At 40.2% G+C, this 8,621-nt stretch overlaps 1 pseudogene; it reads left to right on the top strand.

Annotated features, from left to right (window-relative positions):
• The first annotated feature begins 5,154 nt into the window (after window positions 1-5,154).
• On the top strand, window positions 5,155-5,488 carry LOC102864234 (annotated as a pseudogene).
• The last annotated feature ends 3,133 nt before the right edge of the window (window positions 5,489-8,621 follow it).

Genomic DNA, 8,621 nt, shown 5'->3' with positions numbered 1-8,621 from the left:
TACCACGACCCCTTCTAAACCCAGCCTGGACTTCTGGCACTTCTCTGCTGATGTACTGTTCCAGTTGTTTTTGGATAATCTTCAGTAGAATCTTGCTTGCATGTGAAATCAATGATATTGTTCTGTAGTTTCAACACTCAGTTGGGTTGCCCTTCTTTGAAATGGGAACAAATATAGATCTCTTCCAGTCAGCTGGCCAAGTGGTTGTTCTCCAGATTTCTTGGCACAACTTGGTGTGCACATCCACAGCAGCATCTGTAAGCTGAAATATGTCAATTGGGGTAAATTAGAACTAAGACACAAATGTAGATTTGTACACCAATGCTCATAGCAGCATTATTTACCATTGCAAGAACATGGGAACAGGCCAAATATGCAACCATAACTCAATGGATTGAGAAATTGTGATACATTCACACAATGGAATACTATGTAGCATGTAGGAACAACAATTTCAAAAAATACTACTTAACTTGGGAGAGATTGGAGAGTATTATGCTGAGTAGACTAACTCAGTCTCATAACAACAAATATTGCATAAGACCATTAAGGAAAATATGTATGGGAACCCAAAGGGGAAGGGGTAGCAGCAGAGAGATGAGGATGGGTAAGGGTGAAACTATGGAATTGCACAATTTGGTAGATGGAGGGAGGAGGTGAAAGAAATGGGAAAGATCTGGCAGAGACTTGAAAAAAGATAATGATGGCAAGATCCAATGGTGATTAATCTTATAAAATACAAGGCAAGAGAATGATTGTATGAAACACAATGTGCATGAAGGATAGTAGGAAACAATGTATCTGAACGTTGTAAGCAAACCAACATAAAATTATATATTTATTTATAATTCATTTTATATCAAGTGGGATTCATAACAAGTATACAAGGATGGTTCACCATAAGAAAAACAATCAATAATTCTTCATATTAACAAAGCAAATAACAAGAACCACATGATCCTAGTAATGGAAGCAGAAAAGGCCTTTGGCATAATCCAACACCGCTTCCTGATTAAAACACTCATCAAAATAGGAATAGAAGGCAATTTCCTCAAGATTGTGAAAAGTATATGCAAAACCAAGAGCCAACAACATTCTCAATAAAGAAAGACTAAAAGCATTATCCTTACCAACAGGGACCAGACAAGGATGCCCACTGCCACTACTCCTATTCAATATTGCGTTGGAAGTACTTGGTAGGGAAATATGACGAGAAATAAAAGGCATCAAAGCTAGTAAAGAGATGGTTTACCTGTTGGATACCAAATGACTTGCTTCAATTAACAGATGCAGCCTTGGATGATGCGCTCACCCGTCTATGCCAGAAGTTTGGAGGACAGCTGTCTAGACAGTGGATTGGAAGAGGTCCATATTTGTTCCCATTTCCAAGAAAAGTGATCCAACAGATTGTGGAAACTACCCAATAATATCATTAATATCACAAGCAAGCAAATACATCTAAAGATCATTCAAAAATGGCTAGAACAGTACATAGATAGGGAACTGCCAGAAGTTAAAGCAAGATTTAGGAGAGGCTGTGGCACTAGGCATATCATTTCTAAAGTCAGGTGGATCCTGGCTGGAAGAAGATGAGAATTATGCATTATTAACTATGCAAAGGCATTTGATAGTGTGAATCAAAAGAAGCTGTGGCTGATATTGAGAAGGATAGAAATCCAGAGCATTTAATCGTGCACACTTCATGGTTTAAAAGTAAGAATGTAGTGTGGCGGAATTGTATTCTCTTTCCATACCTATTCAATCTGTATGCAGGGCAAATTATTAGACGCTGGACTCTATGAAGAGGAATGTGGCATCAGGATTAAAGGGAGAATCATCAACAACTTGTGCTTGCTGAAAGTGAGAAGGACTTAAAGTTCTTGATGCAGAAGATCAAGGAACACAGCCTTCAATATAGACTGCATCTCAATGTCAAAATACAAAGATTCTGACCACTATACCAATAGGCAACATCATGGTGGACGAAAAAGAAATTGAAACTATCAACAAGTTCATCTTACTTGGATCCACAATTAACTTGGTACCATCAGTCAAAAAATAAGAAGTTGCTTTACACTGGGAAATTCTGCAGTTAGGAACCTCTCCATATTATTGAGGAGATGTCAGTTTGAAGACTAAGGGGTGTCAGATTTAGGCCATGGTCTTTCTGATCCTTTGTTATGTATCTGAGAGCTGGATAATGAATAGAGATGATAGATGAGCTGATGCCTTTGAGCTGTGGTGTTGGAGGAAAGAACTGAACACCCCATGGATTGTCAAAAGAATATACAAATGTATCTTGGAGAAGGTATAGCAGAAGCACTCTCTAGTCGCAAGAATGATGAGGATTTGCCTTGCATACTTCAAGCATGTTGTTAGGAAGAACTATTCCTTGGAGAAGAACATCAGGCTTGGAAGAGTGGAGGGTCAGCAAAGGAAGAAAGACCCTTGAAAGGGTAGATTGAGGGGGACTGTGTACCAGAGAGAGAGTGTTTCTTTTACTTTTGAAAGAGAAGAGCGAACTGGGTGGGGGGAGGGCTGGGCGGGGAAAGAGGTGCAGCAATGAATGAATGGAAATCCAAAATTTCTATAAATGCTCATTAAAATTATTTTTTTTAAAAAAAAGAATGGGTAGATTGACGCCGTGACTGTCTCAGTGGGCTCTAGTGTGTCAGGAAGTCTGAAGATGGTACAAAGTCGAACAGGTAGGTTTCAGATCTATTGTTCATAGGGTTGCTATGAGTTATACTAAACTTGACAGCACCTAACAAAAACATCTGCAGATGATATGATGGTGTACACAGAAAACCCCAAGGAATTAACACACACACACACACACACACACACACACACACAAACATACCCCACACACACACACAACTAAACCCAAACACATAACAAAACGGTTAGAGCTAGTGGATAGTTTAGTATGGTAACAGAATACAAAATCAATATAGAAAAGTCAGTAGAGTTCCTCTACAGTAACAAAGAAAACACAGAGAAGGAAAATAAGAAAGCAATACCATTTACAACATCCAACCACAAAGTGAGATATTTGGGAGGGAACCTAAATGGAGACACAAAAGATCTATAAAAATACCCTACAGAACATTTTTGTGAGACACAATAAAAGACCTAAAGAAATGGAAAAATGTGCCCTGTTCATGGATAGGAAGACTCAATATTATGACAATGGCAATCCTATCAAAATCAACGTACATGTTCAATGCAATCAAAATATAGATATAAAATTCATTTTTTAAGGATAGATAAAAAGGCCATTTTCAAGTTTATTTTGAGGGGAAAGAGGCTCTGAATAAGCAAAGCACTTCTCAAAAACAAAAGTGAAGTGGGAGTCATAGCACTCCTAGACCTCAAAATCTACCACACAGAATTGGTAACCAAAACAGCATGGTACTGTTACAATGACAGGCACAAAGATTAATGCAACAAAATAAAAAACACAGAAGTTAACCCATCTATCTATAGTCAACCAATATTTGACAAGGAAACAAAACCTATCAAATGGGGAAACAACAACCTCTTTAACAAATGGCGCTGCCCAAACTGGACTGCTACCCGCAGAAAGCTGAAGTAGGATCCACATCTCACACTATACACAAACATCAACTCAAGGTGAATCAGAGACCTAGAACTAAAGCCCCAAACCAAAAAGATCATAAGGGACAAAACGGAACCAAGTTTAGGAGGCCTAGCATACAAAACAACTATGAGATATCCTCTCACCCCAGTAAGAATAGCAACATTTAACAGAACAGCAAATCAAACAATAAATGTTGGTGAGGTTGTGCAGAAAATGGAACCCTTATTCACTATTGGTGGAAGTGTAACATGGTGCAACCACTGTGGAAGGAGGTGTGGCACTTTCTCAAAAAGTTGCAAATAGAAATTCCATTTGACCCAGAAATTCCACTACTGGGAATATATCCCAAAGAGACCATAACTGACATCCAAGCAGATATATGCACACTCCTGTTTATTGCAGCTTTGTTCACAATAGCAAGGAGTTGGAAACAACCTAAGTGCCAATCAACAAACGAATGGAAGAGAAGCTGTGGTATATTTACACAATGGAATACTACACTGCATTGAAAAACAAGGAACTCATGCAATAGTATTCAAAATGGGTTACACTGGAGGACATTATGGTGAGTGAAATATCTCCATCACAAAGGAACAAATACTACATAGTGCCACTGTTGTGGAACAGGACTGACATCGGGGTTAAGGGGAGGATGAGAGGGATGGGATAGATGGTGTGTGCTGTGTTAAAACAGATGAAGGAGAGAGTTGTTTGGGAGGCATTTGTGATTGAGTGTTGTTGTCGTGGTAGGAGTCCAGAGCAGAGGCTGCATAGTGAAGTGGGCCTGGGTGGAGGGATTGTAGAGCAGTGGGGGAACTTTTCTTTTACTTTTCAGGGAGGGGAGTGTGCTGGGGGTGGGGGTGGGGATGGTCAGGGAGAGGGGTACAGCAATGGGTGAATGGAGATCCAAGGTCTCCAGATTTTCATTAAAATTAATTTTAAAAAAATAAAAGGCCTAGAGTAATCAGAAATGCACATCCAGGAGAGGACAAAGTTGATTAATGGGGCCTTCTGAAGACTAAATCTCTGTGTTCATCAAAATCAGGGTTGCAGAGTTTGGTGAGCTGAGTGACAGGGTAAAGGAAATAGGAAAGATCTCACAGGAACCTGAAATGATAGGTAATGGTGGGCATAGTCTAATGCTGATTAATTTTATAAGACTTATTGAATGGGAATGATTGTATTAAATACAACGTGAATAAAGAATAGTGTAAAACACAATGTATACAAACTTTGTAAGCAAACCAAAATAATTTAAAAAAACAAAAAAATTTTTTTCAAGTAGGATAAAAGGGAAACATTGACAACACCATCTCAGACAACAGTCTCATAATAAATGTTTACAGAATACTAGAGGATATCCGCAAGGAAAAGACTGAGAATCCAATTACAAAATAGGCAACAGACATGGAAAGACTTCTCACAAAGAAAGACACTGGGATGGCCACCAGACACAAGAAGAAATGCTTAAAATCACTTGCAATAAGGGGGCCTGTAACGTCAGACAGAACGAGGGAATGCAATCTAGGCAGGCCAGAGCAGCCGTCGCCATGACCCGCGGTAGCCAGCACGAGCTCGCCCTCCAGAAGAATATGAAAAAGCAGAGCGACTCGGTTAAGGGAAAGCGCCGAGATGACGGCCTTTCCGCAGCAGAAGCAGAAAAAGGCAAACGAGAAGAAGGAGGAACCGAAGCAGCTTTGTGGCTTCGTGTCCAACCCTCTTGCCCTTCGCCTGTGTGCCTGGAGCCAGTCCCACCATGCTCCTGTAGTGCTCACAGGTCCGAGGACTGACGGCATTCCCTTTGCCCTGAGTCTGCAACGAGTCCCTTTTGTGCTTCCTTCCCCTCAAGCAGCCCCTCTCCCTCTGGGCCACACCTGGGGGTGAGGGGTTACCCCTTCCTAGTGTTTTTTATTCCTGTGGGGCTTACCCCAAAGTATTAAAAGTAGCTTTGTAAAAAAAAAAAAAAAATCACTTACAATAGGAGAGATGCAAATCAAAGCCACAATGTGATACCATCTCACTCTAGTAGCAGTAGCAAAGTTTTACAAGACCGAAAGCAATAAATGTTGGAGAGAATGTGGCAAGATAAGAACTCTTCATACACTGTAAAATGGAACAACCACTCTAGAAGGCAGTATGGCATTTCCTCAAAAGGGAAGAACTGTTTAAAAGGAATATATGATTATGTATGATAACATCCTAGAATAAGAGGTACATAGCAAAGAAGACTGAGGGAAAGAGGGGAGAGGGAAGTAATTATGCAATAATGTATGAATAAAATCCAACTTTTCTGTAAACATTTGTTAAAAACGCAATTAAAAATTTTTCTTAAAAAGTTAAACATAGAAATTCCATGTGACTCAGCTATTCCACTACTAGGAATAAACACCAAGGAAACTGGAACTCAGCCACAAACGGATATTTGTACACTAATGATCATAGCAGCGTTATTCACCACCGCAAGAACATCGAAATAGTGCCAATGTCTGACCACATTCTAATGCACAGAGAAACTGCGATACATTCACACGATGTAATACGATGCAACACTCAAAAGCAACAGTTTAAAAACACACTACAAAACTTGAGAGAGACTAGAGAGCATTATCATGAGTGAACTAACTTAGTCTTAATCAGGACAAATACTGACTCAGCCGGTATTGGGAGCAACTGCATTTGGGTTTGGGATTCGGTTGAGCTGCCCACTTTTGAAGTTGTCTCTGTAGCATGTGCAGTGTGTTCAGGGAGCTAGATGGAGGCGCACATCCCGCAGCTAAGGGTGCCAAGCTAGAAAGAGTGGGAGCCCACGGGTTCCAGTCCCAGTGCGGGGCTTCCCTGCTCAGTGCCAGGCAATTCCTGGTTTGCCCTGTTCAGAGAGAGGTTTCTAAGCATCGCTGCTTCACCTGCACCTTCCAGACATTGAGGCTCTCTTCACTGCAGCACGTGCTGCCTCGAGCAGCCTGGCGAGCCAAGGACCCTGACGATTGGAGATTCTTCCTCCTTTTAAAGTTAGCTTTTTACATAAACATTTTTGCCTGATTTCGTTTATCCTGAAATTTTCCATCAGAAACAACCAGGCACTTGACTATTTTAAGGACCAGAGATTGTTTTACGTGTTGTTGTTGTTATGTGCCATCGAGTCGTTTGCGACTCATAGCGACCCTATGTACAACAGCCCTAAACCCTGCTCTGTCCTGTGCCAATCTCACTGTCTCTGATACACCCATCCTGATTACCCCAGTCACTGAATCAATCCACCTTATAGAGGGCCTCCCCTCCTGCGCTGTCCCTCCACCCTACCAAACATGATGTCCCTCTCCCCGGACCTGTCCCTCCTTACAACATGTCCAAAGTATGTTAGACAGAGCTCCAGAATCCCTGCCTCCAAGAAGCCACCAGGTTTAACCCTTTCCAGGACAAATCTGTTTGTTTTCCTAGCAGTCCATGGTACCCTCAATACTCCTCCATCACCACAGCTCAAAAGCATCAATTCTTCTTCTGTCCTCCTTAGTCATTGTCCAACTCACTGATGCATAACAAGTGATTGCAAAGACCATGGCCTGTATCAGATGCACCTTAGTCTCCAGAGAGACACCATTGCTCTTCAGTACTTTGGAGAAGTCCCTAACAGCAGACTTTCCCATGGCAATATGCCTTTTAATTTCCTGGCAACTGGTGCCAAGAGTGTTGACTGTGGAGCTATGCAAACTAAAGGTCTGAACAATCTCAATCTCTTCACCATCCATCCTGATGCTGCCAATTGGCCCAGTGGTGAGAATCTTTGTCTTCTTGACATTGAGCCTCAATCCATATTGACGGCTGCAGTCCGTGACCCTCTGGAGCAAGAGTTTCAGGTCCTTCTCAGTTTCAGCAAGCAGGGCTGTGTCATCTGCATAATACAGATTGTTTCATGTAGCAATTGATCTGTGGTCCATTTAAACATTCAGAGTTTGGGCATGTTTTAGGTTGACCAAAGTCTTGTTTCATTTAGCATACTTTCATGCTTAGAAACACTTTCCCCCCCACCTCCAATATATTACTGTCATTTGCAGCAACGTGTTAATGCTTTGAGGGGATTTTGTTGTTGTTGTTTTGTAAGTTTGTTTGTTTGTTTGTTTGTTTGTTTGTTTGGTTGGTTGGTTGGTTGGGTTTTTGTGTTGTGCTTTTTATTTTATTGCATTGCTTATACCTTAACAGTTATGTAAGAAAGTGTCGTCAGTCATGTTTATGAGCTTTCTGAGTTTGCAACATTTTGGAATCCATTTTTTTTGAAACCACCAAGCAAACTGAAGCTGTCAACAATCTCAGTCTCTTCATCATCTATCATGATGCTACCAATCAACCCAGTGGTGAGAACCTTTGTTTTCTTGATGTTGAGCTTCAATCCATATTGAAGACTGCAACAATATATATGAATAATTGTATAAAAGTAAATGACAGTATAAGTAATAGAAGAAACAAAAAGAGAACGTCCTTGGTTTTAGAAAACACTTTTTTAGGTAATGCTTAACATAAAACATGCTCAGTTTAACTATTGACTTTAGCTTTCATATTTTCCTACACATTAGAACTCAGCAGGCTAATCTTTATTCACTAATTCATTCAGCTAATATTTATTGTTTGTGCTAGTCACTAAATATCAGTTAATAGTGCAAGGTATTCTAGTGGGAAAGAATATAAATAAATAAATATTCATAAAACTATTAAAATTCCATATTAAAGAATAAATATGATTGAAAATTGTTAATTTCATTAGCATCAACTTCACATACCAGAAGGAATTAAGAAGAATTAAAAGAGATTGGGGTGTGAGGGGACCTAACGATGCAGTAGATTGAGGTTGTTAATAATTTCAACTTACTCAGCTCCACAATCAACACAACACTGTTGGCATCAGAAGTCAAGAAATCAAAAGACTAATTGCATTAGGTAAATTTGCTGTAAGAGGCCTTTTCAAAATGCTAAAGAGCAATGATGTCAGTCTAGAGACTAAGGTGCCCCTGATCCAGGCCATGGT

The sequence above is a fragment of the Elephantulus edwardii genome, unplaced genomic scaffold, assembly GCF_000299155.1.
Source record: "Elephantulus edwardii isolate Elephantulus edwardi_28Jun2011 unplaced genomic scaffold, EleEdw1.0 scaffold00165, whole genome shotgun sequence".
NCBI lineage: Eukaryota > Metazoa > Chordata > Mammalia > Macroscelidea > Macroscelididae > Elephantulus > Elephantulus edwardii.
This window is presented reverse-complemented; position numbering and strand designations above follow the sequence as displayed.